Source organism: Lagopus muta, chromosome 8 (genome assembly GCF_023343835.1).
Source record: "Lagopus muta isolate bLagMut1 chromosome 8, bLagMut1 primary, whole genome shotgun sequence".
Classification (NCBI taxonomy): domain Eukaryota; kingdom Metazoa; phylum Chordata; class Aves; order Galliformes; family Phasianidae; genus Lagopus; species Lagopus muta.
Genome location: NC_064440.1, coordinates 20,981,447 through 21,005,765, shown reverse-complemented (window position 1 = coordinate 21,005,765; position 24,319 = coordinate 20,981,447). Strand labels below are relative to the sequence as shown.

The 24,319-nt window shown below is 38.2% G+C and overlaps 1 long non-coding RNA gene across 3 annotated transcripts in view; it reads left to right on the top strand.

Annotated features, from left to right (window-relative positions):
• LOC125696883 (uncharacterized) overlaps positions 1-24,319 on the top strand; it is a 403,601-nt gene that overhangs the window by 206,423 nt on the left and 172,859 nt on the right. For all 3 annotated transcript variants that reach the window (XR_007378594.1, XR_007378593.1, XR_007378595.1), the window contains one exon: positions 22,819-23,280. This is a non-coding gene — a long non-coding RNA (uncharacterized LOC125696883). The remainder of the gene's footprint in view (positions 1-22,818; positions 23,281-24,319) is intronic.

The window sequence follows — 24,319 nt, the reverse complement described above, 5'->3', positions numbered from 1 at the left end:
TCAGATCTTTCTCTCATTCAGGTACTGTATTTATTTTACAATTAATTTGTTTAACAAGTCATGGAATTGTCTACATCCTGCAAAGATGTTCCCATGATCATAATGTGCAAGCAGCACACCTCTCTGGCTGCTCTCTCACTCCAAAATGGTGGAACCCCGGGGCTTGCTCAGCTTTCCTCTCCCATCTGTTGGTCCCTCTGAATCTCCCAGCAATGCCTTTACAGTCCTATACTTAGTCAAAATGTGCCAGGAGCGCTGGGTAACCCCAGCAACATGGTTCTTTCTGGTACAGAACAAGTGAGGGAATACTCCTGAGAACTGCTGAGCTGGTGGGAACTGTGACAGGCTGGGAGAGCTTGGTGATGGGAAGTGGCTTTGATGGGGAAAATCACTGGTGAGGCAACAGCTGCTTCAGGGTATGTGAGCCAACCCTGGCGTGCTGTGCAGGGTGGAGCTGCAGATTTTTTGTCCTTGGAGGTTCCTTTCCATGTGAGATAAGCAGGCAGGCGGCCTCATACAGATCACATGAAAGCTATTGGTGGCTTCCCAAAATAAGCTCTCCTCACAGATGCTTTCCACAGTGCAACTGCATTGTTTCTGCTGCCCTTGGGCCTTAGTGGGGGAATTGTCTAGTTTTTCCTATCTTAAACAGCCCTACCGCTTCAGAAATTCCCTCAGTAGTTCTGCTGGTTTCTTTCATCTTGTTTACGCTACCTACCTAAGCGGTTTCTGCAGCACTGCACTATGTTATGTCGAGTCCATTCGTTTCATTTCAGTTATGTTTGTTTATTGTTGTGTTACTTATTTTTCCTAGAAGTATGTGTATTTTCAATAATACACTGGATTTTCTGTCAGTTCTTTGGACAAAGCACCCCATTTGATTAGCTCTTGGTCTTTCTTTATTCATCAGCCACTTGTTTTTTCCAGTTTCTAAACTTTATAATAGACTTCATAATTTCTAGATAGAGGGAAAAGGTATACAGTAGCTGATAAATGCTTGTTATTATGCTTAATTTTTATGTCATGATAGACAGAAATAATTTTCTCAATGTACACAGCTATTATTATTAAGCTACTTAAAAACCAGAATCTGTTCCAAGTTTGAGATGATACTTTCTTTTGAGTTATCATTTTATGTGCTTATATATGTATGAACTGCAGGTGGCTATTCAATAAATCCATTTTTCTTGTCATTAATATTAGAAGATCTCCAACTTCCACTTGCATGCTTTATTTATGATCAAGTTCTTGCAATCAGAACTGTGATCTTTAATAAAATGAAATGTATGTGTCTGATTGAAAGAAGCATTAATCATGCAGAAAGCAACCAATACACATTTATTTCTTTTTGCTATATTGTCACATTGTATTTCTGTAGGTTAATCATGATTTGTAAGTAATATGTAAACATATTTCCAAAGCAGTACTTTCCTGGAATGCACTGTGCGGCCAAGTAAACAGTTTGTTCTGCTCCCCTTCTGTGAGCTCAGGGCAATTCAGTGTTACCTGCCCTTTGCTTCTAGGCGTTTCTGCTACCTGCTGGCTGTGGGTGTCAAACTGACGGAGCCACAGCTCCTTAAAGGATGATTTTCAAATAGCACTAACAGTAGACGGGTTCTAATTTTCTACAGCCTTACTGAAAGTTAGCTTGTTCTTTATATGAAGCATTAGCGCTCTCTGAATGCATATAAATGATGGGTATTGATGTTTTGTTTATTTACACCCACCTCCTGTAAAATGCAGCTAATCTGTAAGTTTCTTAATGTTCTGCTTATGGCAACTTGAGTTGTTTATCTAGCACTACATTTACTTTAGAGCTTATTATTTTGGCAAAGAACATTTTCAGAACACCAATCTTTCCATTGAATGAACTGTGATGTGTTTAAATCATACTAACATGAATCACCTAAACGAAAAAGGAAAGCATTAACAGCAGAGCATTGCATTAATATCCAAGATAATGTAAATGAAAAATGATTTAAATTCTTTGAATATTTGCATTAATTTCTGCAGGAGTTAATTGCAGTTATATTTACACCCTTCTGTGCTCAATCATCAACAGCCACTGACCTGCTGAACCTCACAGGCTCTTACTCTCATGTACTATGAGCCATGCCCTCTAGGCTCAGCTTGGCACTGGTAAGAACAGTGACTGGGGCTGTCTGTTCAAGAAACAAAGAAAGTGTAAGAGGATCTCTGATCAACTGATCACAACTAGGCAGTTTGTGTTACCTGAAACATAGATAGATAGAAACATTAAATGCAGACAAGAAACTTATGCATGCCATTGGTGGAATGCTGTCAGGCAGACACAAGACTCTATGCTGGATGTGAAAGCTAGGCACTGGGTAGATAAAATAGAAATATTCCTATCACCTGGTACTCCTGCTTGCACATTGTCTACCACATACAGCGTAACATCACTTGTTGAATAAAGCTGCAAACTGGGGGGGAATCCTGGCGCTGCAAGCCCTGAGAGGCTTTGTCATTTGGTATTGATGTGCTGAGAGCAGCCAACACTATAGTCCTCTGAGTATGGCCAGAACCTTGGGCACAAGCATGCCTGAAAGTTTAAGTGCCTTGGGATTTTGATGGCTGGGAGTTTATGTGCAGGTGGGCACACAATGGCAACTGAATCCTATATCCACCTGAATTTCACTTCTAATCTTCTGTGAGCTGTAACCTAATTTCTGTAGGAAAAGCCTGAGCACTAACCCCCTAATAGTTGTGAATTGTCATGGTACCACTGAATTTACTGAAGCTCAGATTGTTTGCATTAGTAGCGGCTCTGGCCCTCTGTTGTTAGATGTAGTCTTCTGTAGCCAAGTCAGCAAACAGCAGGTAGTAGAGGCAGCCTGTCACGGAGGAGCCAAATTCATGCCTGTTGTCTCTCTGGGAGGCCTTACTCTTGTTCTTCCCTAATCTCTGTTGCTGTGCTGATGTAGAATAGAGGTCATTGCCGCTTAGGAAAGAAGTTATTTTCTTTCAGACTGAAGCTACACAATAGAAATTTTGTCTGAGGGCTGTGTGGGGGAGAGAAGGGATTTACAAACATATGCAGCTGTCCAAGACTATCTATACAGGCATGCTTTCTCTTCCCTTCTTTTTATTTTTCTCCTCTCCACATTTATTTTCTGCTTCTGTTCCTTTCTTGCTTAGTTAAAGAGCTGTTCCTATTCAGCAGCCAAAAGCCATTCAGAACTGGCACTTGGTGAAATACAGAACTGCAGACATAGTAGGACAAGCAGGGCTTTTGAATAACTGATGGTTGAAAGGCACTATTTGGCAGCGATAATTGCACACAGAGCATTGCCCAACTGCATTGCTCTATTTAATTGCTTGTCATTGTATATATTTTATAACCCTTTGTTAGCCTTGAAAATTTGCTTAGGCTGATACCCAGAACTTGAAGTTGGTGCCACAATTTTAATTGAAGTATGAAAATATTCCAGCCCCCTGCTTTCTCTAAATAGTGACTGTGGTAAATTCCCCACAATTAAGAGAACTCCCAAGTGGCCTTCTCAAAATGCTGCTGCATATTGTTTCAAATTGTGGTCCAGAAGTCTTGCACAATTTCATATAGCAGATATATTCTCAGGGGAAGGACTATGATGAAGTAACAAGTCTACTTCAGAGAAAATCCCATAGAACTTTCCCATCATTTTCCTGTGCTTTCATACTAATTTGCAATATTTATAGCAAGAGAATTCAGAAGTGTTGAGGAGAAGTTTGTAAATGGCTCTCTTTTGAGTCTGTTTAGACATAAGCAGGTAACTCAGAGAAGAGTTTGTCCATCCCTTGAACGAAGATAAACTTATTGCCTCTCATTCTGCAGGTGAGGCTACTTGCAGAAGTTACGCTTTGCTTTTACCATTATTATCCACCTCCTATAGTAGCTACAGCTGACAGCTAACTTTCATTGGAACTCTATGTGCCATGCCTGCATTTATGTATTTCTCCTCCTACTAGAACTGAATGATGACAAGGTTCCAAGCTGTCCAGAGCTGGGAAGATGAGTTTAGGCACCTGTCTGTGTAGAAAATTTGTTGGTGTTACTGGTACTTGTGTGGCTCTTAGAAGTGGCGTACAGTAACACAAATACAGCACTCATAAGAGGGATGGCACTGAGACATACTGATACAGCTACAGTGATAAGTCAATATAGTGATACCAATGATTTTTTTAAGTAATTCTGAAGACAAACTCCTAACATTCTGAAATTGCAGATTTGTAGTATGAACGATCATATACAGAATTTTGGGTAATGGAAGTATTTTGCCCATCCACAAGGGGACAGAACAGGATTACCTTGTCAGAGTGTATTGGTGCTTTGGTTTTTCTAATTTTAAATGTCTTAAGGGAATGGAGATTTCATCATTTCCATAGAGACACTATTTCACAGCCCATAGATCTTTCTGTCAGGAATATTCACCCTGGAGTGTCTCAAATTTTTGTCTTTTTACCAGGGAGATACTAAAACTAGCAAAGGCCAAGGAAAGTTCTAAATAATTTCTTCACTAAAGAAAAATAAGTCACAGCATCAAAGACTGAATGCTGCTCTCATCGGCTCCTTTAACAGTTTGAATGCTGCTCTCCTAAGTATAAACATTAAAAAATCTTAATGTCAAATTGAGCAGGAATTCTGCAAAAACAAATAAATTCTTCTGAGATTTAAAAAAAAAAAATCCCTCTGATTCACTTTAGCAGATTTGCTCACATAATCTACTGTATCTGCTTTAAACATGGGAGAACTTGAGCCGGTTTATAGACAGTGAGACCTTGCAATGAAATGGAGAAGTGGGAGTTAACTTTACAAAGATACTGGCTTTCTCCCAAGCAGTGAGTGCTGACAAGTATAACCATATTACTAAAATCACATCAGCAATGTGATATATTAAATAAAAACATGATTGTCTACAGCCAAAGTAGTTTGTATTTTGACCATGAAAAAGCATTGCATTACATCAATCTGTCCAAAAAATGGGGCACATCAGAAAACAATGTTAAGAAGGCTTTTAAAACACATCATTGAGATTACAGCACCTTTAAAAATAAACAGCACTGAATACCAACACAGGTAAAATGTCATTGTGAAACCCAGATCTGAAATTCAACGGCATGCTTTATAGCTTTCCAGTGTGTGATAAAATCTGTTCACCAGATGTACTATCTGTCTCCTGTGTAGCATACTTGAGCATCATCTAGGCCTGAGGCCCATTTATTTCATGTAATTGCCTTCCCTGTGCACACCTTAGGGCACCCTAATTCTCCATTTTATTTCAGACACTGTACAGGGTACCATCTGGTAGTGTTAAGCTCATCTCATTTTATTGCACTATTGCAGGGGCTGTATCCAGCCCTCTAGTATTCTTTCAATGGAGAGAGAGAGTTTGGTTACTGCCAGCTATTTATTTTTGCCAGGAATAAAGTACTTTTTAACTATACGCATGCAGAGCTCACATGTATATCAGTCACAGCTGAAAAGCAGGTCACTGCTTTTCACCCCACATGGTTAAAAATAAATACCTGTGCAGTAACATGCTGGTATTCTGGTGCTGCAGCAGGATTGGGTGGTGTGATCTTCTGTTAGCTTGTAGAGTAAAAGTTCTAAATTCTTCTTACTCCTCTGAGTAATTATATCCTTTTAGTACCTCATTTTCATTATTTCTATTAAAATGAGTAAAAAATTATTGTATCATATCTAAAAAAGGCACCTTACAGAAATAGTTTAATATTTAAAAGTAGCAATATACCTTTCAACTGTACTTCACTACGAAGTTCATTTGCTGTTATTAGCCCAAATTTACTTCTGTATCTCACATTCCTGCTGTTACTCTGTTGCTCAATCTTGAACATTAATGCAGTCAAAAATGAAGTTGAGTTTGCAGAAACTGCACCTATTTCTAGATTCTTCTTCATTGTCTGCCATTTTAATCATCTCCCTCCTTTTGTGACTTTGTCATATATATTCCTGGCTTTATTGTTGTTATTATTTTTAATCTCTTTAGTGCCAGCAATTTTTTGCTCATGGTTATTGCCGCTTAACTGTGTAACTATAACTGTATAACTATACCTGACTATGCCTACGAAGCAAGGAGGTAGGACTTGAAATATCATCAGTTGTTCCCACAGTTTCCAGGCTCCGTCTTTTGCACGTGAATTTTCAAACCCTGATTTTGCTGGCAATAGGCCTGAAGCACATCAAATGTGAAAGTGCAAGATCCTATCTGCTGCTGAGCTAAATTCTACTTAACTTAAACTTGGCTGAATTCAGAGTAGTTAAATGCTGATAAAGCAGATCAGAATTGTCCACATTACAGCAGATTTACCACTGTTGGAGAGAAAAAAAATAGTGGTAGAAACATCATGTGAAGCAGATTTGGCTCCAACTCAGATGCCCTATAACAAAATACACAAATTTCCATGTTCCCTAAATGAGTGATATGCTCCATAAAAATATAGTGCTTTTCTATCCCAGTTCGATCTTATGCTTCTTCTGAACCAACCCTGAAGTTCTCACAGATAGGAAAGGGATTTCACAGAAAGGGATTTCTGACCATTCAAGGATATAGGAACAGGCTGGTAGCTTTAAGGAAAATAGATTCCATTCCTAATGTCAGGGGCAGCGTGAAAGAAAAAGAAAAGAACTACTTTTCTCTCTCAGGATTTTGTTTAAACTAAATCACATTTTCATTGCATGCCCTTCTTTCAGTGCTTCCTCTGTTGGCAATTTCAAAACCAAATTAAAGTTATCTAGATGCAGGGTAACACCTGCCCTCCTTCTTCCCCTCTGTAGCTCTGTCTCACCTTTGGAGTGGTTATTGAATAGGATACCATCCTTTTAAGAAATACATGCAAGTGTTGTCTGGGAGCAGTAGTTACATCAGGCAGTGCTTCCAGACAGAGCTAAGGCAGTGGAGATTTTCTGATAAATCACAGCTAGAGGTGGCACGTGTGATGTCTTGTGCTGTTCCTTCTCACCCTGGGCAGTAGTAGCACAGGTTCTCTTCTACTGAAAGAGTGAAATGTCCCACTTCTTTCAAGTATCGTTAAGAATCTGTGTAAATTGGCTTGATGCACTTTTCCTGTTGCTGCTCAGTTCAAGTGTCCCACTTCTCAGCTGTAAAGATCTGGGTGGAAGTAAATGTACCTGAGTGCTCCCAAGTGCTGGGCCAGTGTGTCTTAGTCTGTCCCCATACAAGGCAATTGGTGGTAGTAACTTTGGGGCTCCAGAAGTGTAGCCATTGATTTTAGCTAAGTAAATAAATCCTCCTGACATTTCCAGTTCTGAAAATAACTCTGTTTCCATAACCTGCTGTATATGATAAGAAGATGATAGCAGACCTTCTCAGAAAATGGTGCGGTACAATTCTGGTGACCTGCACAAACTTATCAGAATACCTATCGCTGTTTGGATGGAATGAATTTCCCCTTTTTTCTGACTTTCTTATTCATTGACTGCTAATAGCCGTAGTGTGGCGTTAACAGCTGTGTCTGGAAATGCCACCTTCCAGGTAAAATGAGTTATTATGTAATGAAATATAATGTAAACGTAGAATTATACTCCTCTGTGAGAATTCTGTATGTTTTATATGCACTGCCAATGACAAATGTAGGTAGATTCACCTGGATTAGCTGTCTGTTTTGATCCAAAGGATGGGTGAGCTAAAAGAATAACTGTCATTTTTTGTTGTAGGAAAAGTTTATTTTACTGTGTTCAGACTCTGCTAAAATCAAGACTACTGGATTGTAACATGACAAGCTGTGATTCTTACTAACCATACCATACAAAGTGCATTTATCTGTTGTTCTTATAAATCACTGGTAGTGCCCAGTGAAGGAAAAGATTCATATTTATTTTCCTGGAGATTTCCACCTACTTTAGCTTTCAGGCTATCTCGTTGTGTAAAAACATCAATGATAATCATAGTATAAAGGCTTCTTCCCATCACCCCATCGAACAGAACATCCCAGTGTTTCTGTATAAATCTATCTGCAAGGAGCTGAATGTCTGAACTAAACCACCAAGGCCTTGGAGGAGAAAGAGCTTTGAAATTCTAGTAGATAACAGTGCAAAGATTTTCCACATACTAAGAAATTAAGCTTTGACGAAGGGAAGAGAATTTCAGGGCTGGTAAGGTACATCAGACAGGTGTATATGCAGCAGGGTACCAGACAATGTCTGCTTAAAGACTGGACACTTAAATATAATTAAGACTGTTCACTTGACATAGCAAAAAGAAAACCCATAGATTTTTACTAATGAAAATGCAAATGTGATAACTGGAACTAAAAAGGGAAGAAGTAATGGCACACACTCATTTTTTATTACATTTATTTTCCATTAGTAGAATGCTAATTAACCATTAATCATTTAGAGATGTGTATGTAACAAAAGCAGCTCAAAACGCAAATTGTCTACATGAATATCCCAGTAACCATCAAGGTGAGAACATAAGGAAAAGGTGTAGAAATCGTTTCCTCTTACAGAAGTTGTAGCTGTGCACAACTGCACAAGGCCTGTGTCATGACACCAAAGAGTTATGACTAGCCAGTCGATATTTTACTGTGAGTGCTTGCAATTCAGTGGAAACTGTACTAAAACAGACTTACCCATCTGTGCAGTCAAACTGGGAGAAAACTCTCGGGATTCATTGGACAGTGGATTTTGAAAGCATCACATTCTTACAAAGGTTCCGTTTGAGCCCAAATGATGGCTTCCTACTGCTCCTGACTCCTACTCTGAGCTCATTTCTGTTCTACTGCCGTTGCATGTTTTTGCATGCATAGGTCCCTCGAGTGCTGTGCAGTCAGACCTGCCAGCATTTCCTGTTTATTTCAGTTTCTGTTATGATATTGGAAGTAACATCTCTGCCTGGAAGTATATTAAATGAAGTGTGCGTGCAAATTAGTAGCAAACAGTCTCCATTTTACAGAAGATCCTTGTTTGATTGGTTCATCTTACAGGACTTAATTCTGTGGGAAGGGTTAGGCCTCTTTCACAGTATAAAAAGTCCTAAATAACCAATCCCTACATCTGAGAGACTGAAGATTAAAATTAACCATTGTGTAGTAGATGAGAAGTAACTATTTTTTCATAGGCTTTTTATCACACTTTGGGGATTATGATTTTATATTATGCAAATGCATTTTATGAAACTATAACACAGAAATCTATACTATTGTTAATACACATTTGCAGCCTAGCATGGGAAATCTCCAAAAGAGCCATTTTGGTGACTTCTATCATTGTGTATTATGAGTAATAAACAAAACATGGCTTAACATCATTACGGAACAATAATAATAAAAATTGCATCCTGTCATTAACGCAAATCAACAGCATCTATTTTGATACCCCAGAAAGGCATCTCAATATGAATACATGTTAAACAAAATGAAAATGTTTAAATCATAGTTGTAACATGGACTGTTTGGGACAGATCTTTTGGTTGAACTGGGAGAGATGAAGTGTAATCAAAATCCTGCTTGTTGTTCATATCTTTTAGCTTCAAAATAATAAGGCATTACCTTTGTCACTGGAGAAGTTGGCTGCATGCTAGTTCCTGCATTCCTGATTCTGTGATTCTGAGTATCGCCATCGTATTTTACAGAGTTCTCTAACAGGCTGCAGAGTAGTTGTTTTCTATAAATAATTCCAAAGAGGTAACGCGTGTTTGAACAGTCTCACTGCAGTGTTTTGTCTAGAATGCCAGCTGTCAGCTTGATCTTTACACTGCAGGTGGAAAAAAAAATCCTTATCAATGTCCCAGAAAAAATCCATATCCAAAAACTCCAGCACTGGTCTGTGACTTAGAGGTGTGCTCCTGTTGCCACTGATTTCATGGATATTGGAACTGTATTGTGTCAGTTTTCCTGTATGTTGTGTACAAAGTCATTCTAGCCACTTCTGTTTTGCTCCAAGTGTATGGAAATGCATCTTCCTACCTCTATGTGCTGCCCTTGCTTCTATGGAGTCACAGCCGTAAAGCTGTGATGTATTAGAAATAAAGCCAGTGCTCACTTAGTGCTATTACTGGTGTTTCTGGTGTGCCAAAATATCTGGGACATTTTGTGTGCTTGCCAAATCTGAAATATATAAGAACAAAGGGGAAAAATAGTGCCACTTTCCTGTACTCCTGATGAACATTTTAATAAGGATACTTTTCTAGACTGGATGAAGTTGTAATGTTTTTTCTTCTTTGTCAAATATATTCTAGTACTAAGTTATGTTTAATCTACCTGCTAGAGAGGCTTCCCGTGTAGTTATGCACATATAAGCTGAAATATTACAAAGGCTTTAAATGTCTTTTGTAGGTTGAGTTGACCACAGGTTCTGGATATTACTACTCGGATGTAGTTATGTGAGATTTAATTAGAAATGCCTTATAACTTTATCGTAACAATCTCTTTGCTTGTAAAGATGAAAAAAGGTTAACTTAATAGAACAGTTCAGTAGAGAAAGCCAAGAAGAATATGCTCTGGAAAAATATTATTTGAACTCAAATATATGTATTTTGAAGATTCCTACAGGTATCAATTAAAAAAATAATTCATATCTAAATTGCATTATAGGCATAATTTTTACACTGGAGGAGGTAAACACTTGAAATTAAGTGTTCTGTGCAGTTAAAATTACTTATGTATGAAGCTCTTCTTCCCCCCACCCCCCCCACTTCACAAAACATTTGTAAAGGTAATTTCACCAGATATTTGGAGACTTAGAAGTACTTTTCTGCTCTTGCAGTTCTTTATGAATGGGTAATTTTTATCTTTGCTCTACTCAGCTGAATGTTTATAAAACTGTTTGGCCTCAAAGATACCCACTGAAATACATAATTGCCCTAAAATGATGAACTTTATTCAGTTACCCTTTCAGTACTTGGCAAGTTAATTCTATTTTTCTGCCTCTAATTTTCTCCCCAGTAAAATCCTGAATTTTTCTAATTTTCTGTGCTGTTTTAATCAGTCTGTTGTCACTTATTTGTACCAGTAAGCAGTCTTATAAACTTGAGACTGTAAATCATTCATCCATTAAAAACTCTTTCCTCATACTGCAAGTTCAATTCATTTAGAAAAGAAAAAATCTTGGCGTGAAACAGAATTATGCAATGTCATGGGCACATTAACATTTGGATCAAAATTTTACATTGTGTCAGCCAGTAAGCAGTATAAATGGTTCAGATTTGCAATAAATAATTGTCTATTAATACCTTGGCGTGGTGTAGCAAATTAAAGTCTCACTTCAGTAAGCACAGATGTAGGTAAGAGCTGAGGCCTAAGAAAGCTCCTGCCAGGCAGCATCAGAAGGGAAAGAGAGCATCATGAAGCATTACCGTATCTTTCCAGCAATGACAGCAGTGTACACAGACTTAAATAGCAATAGGGAAACAGGGGGAGGAAGGTTGTAGGTGCATTTAAGTCTAATCAGGTGAGATTTAGAACCATTTGTTTTAGATGCTCTGGCAGATGCTTCATTGTGGAAGATTAAGAGAAGCATTTTATAATGCAGCATTGTGTGCTGTTGCATACAGAGCCAAGCCATAATTCAGGATGATGGGGATATCTGATACTTAGGGACCTCTTGGGTCATTAAGTTGGGTCCTTTGCTGTGGCAGTCAAACATCCCCAATAATCTTATCTGTAATCTTGTTTTGTTCCACTGTCATATTTTGTAGTTTGCAGATTGCTGTCAACTGTGTTGAGATTTTCACAAATTTCATTGTTGTTTGCAATTTTGTCAGATTACTTAGGGAACTTCCCTCCCCACAGACTGTGAGCAGATGGTGCAGGACATTCAATATCTGAAACTCAAGATTGTTTGTTAACGTGTGTTATTCCTGCGGTTTTTTAGCAAGCAGGAATACCATTACTCAGTGCACAAACAAGTGCATGAAGGAGACTGATTTACAAATATAAATATTTACAAATATTTGAATATTAACAATTATTTAGCCAGCTCCAGTTCATAATATGTTCTCTCAGCTGTCTGTAGTGGTGTCACCTGTGAGCCGTAATTGTTGCTCCCGCAGGTTTGAGCATATTTTTTCTTTTGTGTTGCCAACTCAGCCCATAATCCTGTAACGCAATCTAGCTTGTCCATACACTAATGGGAAGGCATTAATCAAAACATTGTTCTTCGTTACATTAACTGTAGAGCAATATCTCCTTATTTTGTATTTCTTAATGGTTTCTTTGTCCAAGTATGTGTAAAAATTCAGCTTCAGTGTGCTGGACTACAAGTCCTCTGCAGTCCATCCTTGATTGGCTGAGTAATCTCTCTCATTCTCTTTGGCACTTTGTATTCATGTCCTTGTTGTCTGCAGCACAAGGCAGTGGATTTTTAGGCAGAGTACAAGGTCTGTATTTTGTAGGATGGGTTATTTAAATAGCCTAAGGCTGGTCCTACTAGCTGCACAAGATGAGGACAAAAAAAACCTTCCTACATATTCTGGCTGTTTGCAGGCCAGACGGAGTATAATGCTTGCTCTGAGGGAACTCAAGAATGATCTGCTTTCTGCACTGCCCGGTGCAGTGGGACTTGTTTAAGAGATACAAATATACCCATGAGAGGCAATGTCTGTGCACTTGGGAGCTCCTTGGGAAGACCTGAGAGCTTTTTTTCTTAGCTCCTCCAGCAGTGTTATGGCTCTGCTCCAAACCTCGGAGGTTATTAATAAAAGCCTGAAAATCATCCATCTAGTAAAACTCATGTCACTCCTTGAAGCACTCAAACTTCTCCAGCTTGCCAATGATTTACTCTGCTTGTGCGGCATAGTCTGTTGACATGAAGCCTTGCATAGTTACTGTGAAATAATGCATGTTATTACATGGTTAACCACATGGTAACTTCACTGGAAGCAATGGTAATTAGAGAGTAAGCTGTGTTAATCCTCCTGTGCTGTTGTTTGGTAACTGTGTAATTAGCCCAGGTCACCTGTGCAAATCAAAATTGCTTGATTTTTTTCCCTTCTGCCATCTTGTAACAATTGCAAGTGAGTTATAGCACTGATAGTATCTCAACAGGGTGCATGGAAAGGGACCTGGCAAAGCAACGTAATCCTTTCTATAAGCAACTCCTATTTTTGATGTTACCAGCAGAAAACTGAATACAGAAAGAGAAGTTAAATTTGCCTGTGTGAACAAATGTGATTCTATTTTTTAACTCTCACTTGAATCTAGGTTAACGTTGGAGTGAATGGAATTCCTTCCCACCCAGTTGCTTTTTAGGGTCTTAGGAAATGAATTGAGCATGCTCATTTCACTCCCACTCTTACCAGTTTTGAATATTGAGCAAGAAAGCCACAAGTTTGGTTGCTACAGTATACACAGTGAAAGATGTGAAAGAATTTCAAGAAGGCTGAGATGTAGTGTAGCAATCAGAAGACAGCCAGGAGCAGTCAGTGCTGTGGAGATTTTATGGGCAGAGACTGCAAGTCAGCTGAGATGACTGAATGTGACTTTTTTGCATAACCAGCCAAGTTTACAAATTAACAGTATAACACAAAAATAAAAATGTGGGGACATGACTTGATCTTATTTTCTTTAATATTGCCTAAATTGCCTCTTAGAATATAAAGAATTAATTACATAATACATAACCAGCTTCTATCAGTGCTTCAGAAATCTGTGCGGTACTATTTAGAATGCTTTCCCTGTGACACTTTTTCTACCTCCAATATATCACACTGCAAACCCAGCATAACAGAGGCACACATATCAATGTGAACAATGTCATCCCATGCAGAAATTTTCACAGTTAATTAAAAAAATCAAATATAAGCAGCCCAGCTTCTTACTAAACTAATTAAAAATATAAATACAATAAGCTCTGACTGAGCTTTTGACGTGTCATTAAAAACACAAAATTGAATCAAGTGTGAGGATTATTTTCTATTTATATCAGAATGAGGTAAAATAGTGAAGCTGAAGTTAAATTAATGCTATTTCTGTTCTCATTGTTCCTCACCTTATTTCTGTGGCTGTGTGCAGTTCTCCAAAGGTAAGGGTCTGGGCAGTTTAGTCTACAGAGTGGAAGAGGCTATTTCCACTTCCTTTGGTTTTGTATCTGCTTCACTAGCAGCATTACCACCTATGTGTATTCCATGCAGTGCCTTTTTAATCATAAGTTTCGAAGTAATTTTCAGTCCTCTGAAATTATTTCAGCAACAGACGGGCTCCCTCCACTTTAAGCATATACATATGAAATATACATAAGAAATAACTTCTGTTAGAAATACAGCTGTGCTTTTGTTGCATTAGCAGGGATAAGATCTAATAAGCGTTTTCCTTCTAGGAGCTTCAATACTGTTGTTTCCCATGGGAGTCCCAGTCCAGAAGGTATCCGTGCTGTATACAGCTTAGTTGATATCTGTTAGTTCCTTCCTAGGGCAAACAAGTACTTCCCTTGACCAGTTCAACTTAAGGTTAGTTTGGTACTTGGCTGTAAAATGCCCTTCTCCTTGGTAGCTTTGATGCTGTATTTGTAATGTGAGATATTCTCAAATGTAGCAAAACAAACAAACAAAGACAAAAAAAATGAAGTATGGATGTAGCTACTGAGATTATTTTTCCTGTTTTTCTTGAGTCATTAATAACACTGTGAATGTCCTGGATACCTTTGTGTTTCACTTAGGCCTTTAGGAACATTCCTTATTTAGTCTGGAGAAAGGTGTGGAGTGCCACTGTGGATGAAAGAGAGCACAACTTCCTAGTATGCTCCAGCTTTCACTTACTGACATTGCACCTATTTATTTGTATGCAACGCTCAGGAACAGTGCATAATTCAGCTGAATTTATTTCCACTGTGTTTTGGCCTTCCTATAAATCGGTACCAAACTTCCTTCTTTTTTTTAATCTGAACTTGAAAGATCTTGCTTTTTAATGTCGGGAAAGGAGGTTGGGCATCAAAACTATGCCCTTTCAAGAGTCTGGCCAGAGCCTCTATGCTGAGCTAAAAGCATGGGAAGTATCCCAACTAGATTCCCCAAAGGGCAGCAGTTTCTGCCTCTGGGTGCATCTGCTTCAGAAACTTCTCTGCAGCAGGAGGCAAGAATGTGAACTTAGCACAGAGCTCTGTAATGCTCCACTGAGAGGCCACAGGAGGAGGAATTAGTGTAAAGCAGCTGAAATGCTGTGGTGTCACATTCTTGCTTGCTGCTTGCTAATGCCCAGTAGGCACAAGTGCCCTCTGAACCTGTGTGCCCAGCACAGAGCCTCCCAGGCTGAGGGAGTCAGGGCTGCTGATGTTTGCCCTTGCTCTGGCTGTTAGGATTTGCCTATGCCTGTTTGTGCACCTGCTTCAAAAAGCCAAAGTTCTGCATCAGGTTGTGCTTTGGATGAGGTAGTCAAGCACTAAACAGTACCTTAGCCAAAGAGTTTAGATACAGTTCCATAACTTAGTAATGGTGCAGGAGAGACCTGAGAAAACATGGCAGACAAGTATTAATGCTGGATCTTCCTCATTCTCTATACTTTTCTGCTGCCTCTACATCAGATGGGTCTCCTCTTTATCCCTAGCCTTAAGTTTTTATCACTTTACTAAAATACTATAAATCAATAAAATAGGGGAGAAAATTGCTTTCTTACATCATTGCACCAACATGCCTCTTGTATGGTCAGGAATGACAATGAGAAATCCATCTTTCTGTGGATGAAAATGCCCATTCTCAATACAAAATGCAGTTATATATTGCTGAAAAATCCAGAATAAATATTAGCCTCTGCTGGGATGAGAAATGCTTCCTTCACTTTTCAAATATTTTAAAGATCAAGACAAAATTCCAATTCCCTAAAAAAAAGATATTAATAATAAATTAATATTTATATTCTCTCCTAAAACTCTTTTCTCAGTCATTCTTCTTCCTGATAATGTTTGCTTGAATTTCATGCCAAGCCCTATAAAGACCTTTTTTTTTTTTTTTTTAATTTTTTTTTAATTTTTAAATATACTCACTAGGGGGAATGCTCATAAAATTCAGCCTCAGCCACAATCTGCACTATGGTCTGCCAAGCTCCACATAAATAAATCATCAAGTCATTCTGGCATCTTCTGGGCCAGAAGGAATATCTTCAGGGTAGATTTAAAGAGACATTGCCCTGTGTAGTGTTTCCTTTGTGGAGAAGACGAAGCAGTAGCATAAAGGTTACTTTGAATTGCAGGTACTGGGATTTTTGCAGATAACTGCTGCAACAAATTACAGCAATAGACTTTTTAATTCAAAAATCCCAACTACTTTATTTAATCTTCCCTGCTGCTATCCTTGCGGAAATGAAATCAAGTACCTGAGACCTCAGAGCAGCATGAGCGAGTGATACTGGAGGTGCAGGTTTTGCGCTGAAATGTGTGTAGAACACAGCAAGCAGCCATTTGAGATTTTCTCTTTGCAATCTGAATACTGAAACAGGGATAAAGCAGCCAAACATTTCTTTGCTTTGCAGCTTCTAAAGCCAATCTAAACACTGAGACGTGAGACTGCTGCAGCTCCAGCAGAACACACTGGAGCTGACCTGACACAAGTTAGCTTGCCAGCTGCTGCACCTCATCCCTCTCACACACCCTTACACCCCAGGGAAGGAAAACCTGGGGGTACGTTGAAGGCCCTCTGCAGGCATCCCAGGTCTGACAGCAGGTAGGACACCACAAAGGGTGTGTGCTCTGTGGTCCAGACTCAGAGTTGAGTACTAATTGTGGCACCTCCATGCTGGCTAGGACTGATCTCTGGCTGTGAAATGGAGACTTGTTCACCTATCCCTTGTAGGGGCAGCTAAATAAGGACATGTAAGTCAGATAATAATCAAGAGAAAACAAGCCATAGCTAGTTTGTCAGGAGGAGACTTGGGCGTCAGTCCTTTTTGCCATTCACAGTTCACTGAAATCAATGGAGTTGTGCCTGCAATTACACCACAGGGAATTTGGATCATTTTATTTGAACTGTGAGAAGTTACTGAACAGTAACAATAACACAGAAATTGCCTTTTTCCAGCTTTGGTTAAAAACCCCAATTTGGAGCAGGTTCACTGGAAGGTTTGAAGCCATACCTAGTGTCTGAGGCCATTGGGGAGATTTGGGTGGGCAGCAGGGAGATGAGCTCAGTTTTTCTAGCTGCTCCTTCATTTTTAAGAAAGGGGGAGTCTGAATTTCCTGAGATCACTTGGAGTGGAATGAGCACTTAGAGGTGCGCAGTGTGCATATGCACAATAAAACCAGAAACTGAGTGACATCCATGCTCAAATCATCAGGAAAAGAATGAGTTGTGGCTGGACCACTAATCACCTGAAGGCGATTCCCTGTGAACCAAAAAGCTGTGCAGTTTGTTTTGCCTGTCTTCATTGATTTCTGGCATGCAGAGGAGAGTCTCAGATGCCAAGTCTGAATTTTAGAAATGATCAAATATTGGGGAAGCTGTGATTTGGCCCTGCTAATACTGTGCTTCCCGATAAAACTGTGCTTACTGATAAAAAGAGGTGTTTTAGGTGATCTTTTGAAGATCATTTACCTGTTTTGAGAGGCTTGCTGTTATTGAAAGTTCAACAGTGAAAAAATGTATGAATCAGAAACTCCTTCTGGGTTATACTGAAATTAAATCTTGGTGCTCTGTTTTGTTTTGTTTTTAATAGTGACATGAAGTAAATGACATTCGTGCTGTTGGATCCATATTCTCTGGATATATTTCTGAACTGAAAAGTGGCACTGAGAAATACGTGCCAGGGAGTTACAGGTTAAGGATCATTTACATAAATTAACAAATTTGCAAATGAATTCATCTAGTGAAAAGTAAGACACGGGACACTGCATTTTAATAATTGACATTCCACTTGAAATGCAATGTTTTTGAGGAGGAAATTGAGCTCCAGGTTGCTATTAGAGCCAGCGGAGCAGCAAGAGCTGGAAAGAAATGCCATCTCATATTATGCGAGTTACTGCTCCTGAATAACAACTATCTTCCATTCTGAAAGACTTTCTTTTAATAAAACTAGTACTGTGATTCTGAGGGAATCAAGAAAAATTCAGTCAACAAGACTGGTCAGGAAACAAAAATCTGATCAATCTTTGTGATCTGGTCCTACCATTCAGCTAGTAATTCATTATGCGCTCAAGTAATCCTTCTTTTTCTACTTTATTTGGCAGCCCAATCTTCTCACTTTTCAGTTACACCAAGTAGTTACAGGATTACCTCAAAGTATGTAACACTGATAGAAAACTACAGATTATCTAATTTTTTTGTACCGTGTCACAACATAGGTTGAATTGCAAACACGAAGATAAGTGATCCGCTTAGCTGCTTCCTGCTGTCCTAATCAGTTTAAGAACACGTTATATTACAAATATTTTTCTTGATACAAAACTAATGACTTTCATGAGGTGCTAGTCAGTCATTCAAAGTCACAATGCTTTCATTGGATGCTGTAAATACAACTTACACGCTCACAGAGAGCTGGAAGCAAATCTGTCCCTTGCAGTGTTTCTTAGTATAATTTTTAAATTAATTTAAAGTAAACCAAATCATCCTCCCAGTGATGTACTGTTTCCAAGATCACGTACAGTAGGTGTGTCATGTCAGTGAATGCCAGTAAATTTTCTCCTGTTGTAATATTCATAAATACTGATGAGAGAGTTTTTGTCGTTAGACTGCAAATTTGACATCATGCATAGAGACTACTGTGCTCAACTTCATAACTGAAAAGATAAAGCTGCAAAGTGTTGCTACCTGCATGCAATGGTTGACATTTTGTTGTTCTAACTTCCCTTTTACTTATGTTCTTATGTAATTTATTGCAGCACGATGGACAAGCCGAGCAGGTTCTATTCCCTTTTGTTTCTCTTCCTCGTTTTGGGAATTGTTAGTACTGGTTGAGAAGCCCCTCTGAATGAACTAGTTGCTTTAATAATGTTTATTTTATTGAATGATTCAGATGTTTGAAAGACAAATATAAGATTCTTAGTTGTAATGAGCTTAGGCTCAATAAAGGAGTTGGCTGGCAACCTTTCTCTTCAGCATTCTGATACACGCTGCAGCCCTTACGTACAGGTAGATTAAGTATATTTGCAGCATGCAGTGATGCCCTGCTACGCTAAGCTCACTGACCTCACTGGCACAGGAGCAAATTCCTCTAACTCTTATTCTAATAAGATGCACCTACTGAGTCCTTTAGTAGAAGGCTTATTGAGAAGTGTTCTCCTGCACTGATTAACAGACTGGATGGAAAAGAAATCCATTTTTAACTTTATTATTAATGGCACAGATGTAAGCGTCACAAATATTAATGAGAATGATCAGGTGGTAAATTTATTTTAAAATTAAAGAAAAAGAAAGCAGTTCTTATCCTTTTTTTATAAAGCAGTGCATTTTTCTCCTACCAAAGCAGCACTGTAACCTAGGTCAGAGAGTCCCCTGTGCTGTATGCTCTGCAGAGAACTCAATTGGCTTTGCAGGGGTTCACAGCTTCACCAAATAAGACTTTACCTTTAAGAGTGCAGTAACACTGTGAATGCCTTTTCACCAGGGTGTCACTGATGGATCTGAGCAGCTTTTCATGTATGCGTGCTGCAAACTCTTTATATTTTTACATTCTAATAACAGCGAACAGCATAAATTATCTCTAATTCCTGATTCTGCGAGGAAGCAGCCATCTGGTCTAATACCACTGTGACAGTGATATAGGACTGAACACTCTGTGCTTGGTCTGCTGCACAGAAAAGGACAATAGGACATATTTTAAAATGTCAGGATACATCAGAACCATATTCAGGAAAGTTTGCATTTATGAAAATTGATAGTATTGGAGATATATCATGATGCAGATCTAATCATGGCTGCTGGTATGGTGAATTAAATTAAGAGCTGATTTGAATTTTTCTAATTAAAGATGTGTTATTCCTTCTCTCCTCATGTTTTCTTTTCTGGTTAAAAAAAAAAAAAAAGCTTATTAAAAAATATTCAGGATAGCTCTGATTCAGATTTAGATCTTCAGCAAAAACCCTGCAGTCACTGGTAGTTTCTCTCAATGGACATTTGTTTGTATTCCAAAATCAATGCTGATGTTGCATAATTGTTTGAACCAGAAAGACCTAGGAATAAGCTTCCCTGGCTACTGCAGGGCAGGGTGGCAGTGGGCACAGCAGCCCAGCAGAACCTGCACAAGGTGTCCTGTGCCTTCCCTCCAGCCCTCTCACAGGTCTCTTATCTGAGTGCCTTCAATGCCTGAAATATACTCGCTAAAAATAAAGGAAGGGCAACAAGAGAAAGAAGTTTTGTTTATGTGGGAATAAGCACCCTTTCAAGGTAAGCGAACATCAGTTAGATCAAAGCCTATCAATTCATCATTTACCCGTGAAATTAATTACAGCTCTGTTTTCATATTTACTTACCTAAGTAGCTTCTTTACTTAAGTAACTTCTCACGAAAAGCTGTTTGTTTTTTTTTGTTGTTGTATTTTTTTAAACAAAGCCAAATATTTTCTCAGAATTCTGGGTTCAGAAACTCAAAGTATCATTTTTGGTGTCACAGACTATGTGTTTCCATTATCAGCCTTAATGACTTTAAGAAATTTACTGTATAATTTTAAAAATAAACATTCAGTAGTTCATTTCAAAGCATGAATAGCAGTTAACCTATAGAGGTCAAAGAGTTAAATACTGTAATGGGATTTCTTAAAGGACTTCTTAATTTTATGACCAATAATATCATTTCTAATTTTATGTACTAGGTGGGGCCATCAAATTCATACTGCAGGGTGTTAGCTGATCACAGGGATAAGAAACAGTCCTCTCATCCCTTTTTGCCATGTAGGACATTGTAATTAGCCAGCTGTTTTCTTTGAAGCACCTAACCTCAGCCACTGGTGAAGGCAGAATGCTCAGATTGAAGGATAATTGATCCAATCTGGCATGGTAACTCTATGTTCACTTCTCAGCTCTTAAAATATATATTCTCCAGATCAAAGATGGGACATTTTGGGGGTTTTATTTTGCTTTCTGCTTATAAGAGCGCCATAAGTTAACATTATGTGAATCCTTACAGAAAGTGGTCCTTCTAGAGCTTACGGTGTTATATTAGCTAGTTAGAATTGTCCACTGCTGTGTCTACCTTTAAGGATGTACAGTATACAGAAATACTTTTTGCAGGGCATTACTCTTAAGGATGCTCTGTTTGCTAATTCAGGTCATTGAATGTTGAGTCGTTCTTAGTGCATTATTCAGTCCCTCTTGCCTGTTCTCCTTCCCATAATTTCCTGTAAGGGCTGGAATGCTGCTTTCAGGGACTTTCTTACTTATTATGCTGTTATTTGTAAAGAAAAAGGGAAGATAAACACAAAGGAAGGCCAGTGAGCTTAGCCCAGCTCCTGCCTTTGCAGGGACAATCTCCTGTGGTATTTGCAGATAGATTCTGTGAGATGCAAAGTTTCTGAAGATTAATTCTTCGTCAATTTTCTTGTTACATTCTTAACTGGTTATAATCTTCTAACGTCACATGTACTCTAAGATTCCTTATGAATTCAGTTATGTGTGTTTTCTCCTTCTGATCCTTAAACAAGAAACCCACTAGTTTTCACTCTTTTGTTTCTTTTGCTGTTTCATAACTGAAGTAAAATCCAGTCACATCTCTTGGGATCTGTGAGACCCTAAGCTCAAGCCACTTGCCGTTTCTGCTAGATAAAGTGGAAGCCATGCTGGTTTCCCAGGTTCTTGTCAAATGACTGTGCTCAACTCTACTCCGTGTATATTTCATACCTCCGTCACTATCCTCTGTCCATATATGTTGAAATTGAGTTTTGGAAAGTCTCTGAGTTTTGAACTTCTTTTCTTCTCTCCTGCATTATATAGGGATCCTTGGTGACCAGTCTGTGTACACAAAATTCACAGCCACATGTTGTGGCAGATCTTGTCCAAGTGCGTGCTGCTACAGAAGAGGGAAGCCATGATCCCTTTCTGGTGCTATGACCGTACCAAACCCATTCAACATAATGAGAACCAATTTGGCAAGAAAAAAATGGATGGTTTTATTCATTTTGTCAACTGAAATGAGAGGGTGAACAACAGACTGTTTTGCTAATAGTATATTTCATCATTTTGCTGTGGTGTTCAACATGACCCAACATGCCTGGAATAGAGAAAAGCAGTTGCTGTTAAATGGCTTTACTTTGACATACTGTGCTTTGGTCTCATTGCGTTTCTGTCTTGGGTCAGACAAAAGATCCCTCACTTCCTTTTTTTTTTTTTTTTTTTTATCCTTGAAAAGCTGAAGCTTGAGCTAATCTTTACCTGTAGCCTGTGCTGAGCTTTAGTTTAGTCAGAGAGCCAAAGAATGCACTATGGCAAGCATTTCTTTTTTGTTGAGAAATTGAAACAGTGTCTTGACTTTAAATAGAATCAAATAGTATCTGGTCCAAGACCTGCAAACATCTGTTAATCAGACTCAGGAAATGCTAATGAAATGAGAGTTTATAACAGAGATACTGTAACAGGTTGGTGTGTAACCAGGAGAGATCTGTGCTATTTGTCATCCTCTGTGAACTCTTGTACATCTGGATAGAAATTGCATGTGTTCATTAACACAAGTTCATGGAACATAATGAACCAAAAACTGGCAGTCTTTTTCCGGACGGTGCAAAATAGTTTGTGTGTGTGCTGTATAGTTATTATAATTTCTAGAGGTTGTTCTAAAGAAGTTCAAAGCATGGGCCATATTTTTTTCTTAAATCAATTTGAGCACATTTTGCAGTCAGCATATGGCAGAAGGAATTTGAATTTTGTCTTTGAAAAACCATCACTGTAGGAGCTGGATTATTCATTCCTATGAATTTTTTCTGTCTTAGAAACACGACAGAACACATAAGAAAGAAAAAGGAAAGAAGGAAAAGAAAGGAAAAGGAAGGAAAAAAGAAAAAGGAAAAGAAGGGAACGTAGGAAAGAATATAGGAAAAAACATCAGAAAAAAAATGGGAAGAACAGAAAAGAAAACAATGGGATAAGAGAGAAAAGAAAAGAAAAGAAAAGAAAAGAAAAGAAAAGAAAAGAAAAGAAAAGAAAAGAAAAGAAAAGAAAAGAAAAGAAAAGAAAAGAAAAGAAAAGAAAAGAAAAGAAAAGAAAAGAAAAGAAAGAAAAGAAAAGAAAAGAAAAGAAAAGAAGCTTGGAAAAAGACAATTCTAGTATACATTCTGAAAGGATTTTCAATAAAAGACTAATAAGCCATATGCTGCAACAGTACTGTAAGTCAGAGGAAGGAGGCTATGAAAAGGAGTGGGCACCTACACACATCAGGACTACTAAGGAGAAAGGTAAGCCAACTCTTTACTGCTTTGATACCTTATTTTATTTTAAAAGATTGATAATTGTATTTATTCTGCTTTAGAAATATAAATGACACATTTTTCCATGATACCCCACTGTCCTGCTAGCAAGTGTTTTCTGGTCAATCAATCAGTCGCTCAAGCAGTCAAAATCTTTAACCACATAAAAATCTATTGAGAACAAGTTTTATTTACAGTGGTGGCCTGGCCAAGGAAGCTCACAAACAGCAATATGTAACATCACTTACAGACATACAATCACTATTGTATATTACTAGAAAGCACCCAAACATATCACCAGGCATAAATCAATTATATAAAATACCACAAACATCAAATAAACCAATAAAAGAGGGAAGGTCATAACATCACCAGACATGTCATGAATAACCGCCACAAACATCAGCCTGTGATTCATCCAGAGTATGAATAAAAAAAACCAACAAAAGATATGCAAGCAATTCCTGTTAGACCTTTTGTATTCTGTTAAAAATTGGATGCTTTTTGATATTGTTTATTTTACATTACTTCTATTTATATTTCACTGAGAACGTGAATAATTTTTAAGATCTATGTTAATTAAAATAGAGGGGTTTATTTTTTATATAAATGTGCATTTCAGCACTCGTGGAATTTTTTTGTTAATTCATTGCATATAAATATTTTCATGCTTGCCTATGATTGGTAATGCCGTGTATTTGATATTATTATTCACTCTGCTATTATGGTTTTGCCTACTGAAAGACATCGGGCATAGTTTGGTATAACTGTCGTTGTCATTTCCCCACCTCTGCCCCAAATTGTGAATATACATAATTCAAAAACCAGTAAGATTTGAAGAACATCTCTGAAATAATATTATGGATGTGTTAAAAGCTTCAGGTATTCATCACGTCTCAGAATCTGCACCAGTATTTGTATGTTAGCTGCAAAGAATGCATATAAAACCAACATTGAAGTTGGTCTTCAGAGAGCTGAGAGCTTAAACACAGGACAACATACCTGCAGTGGTTAAATATGATGATTG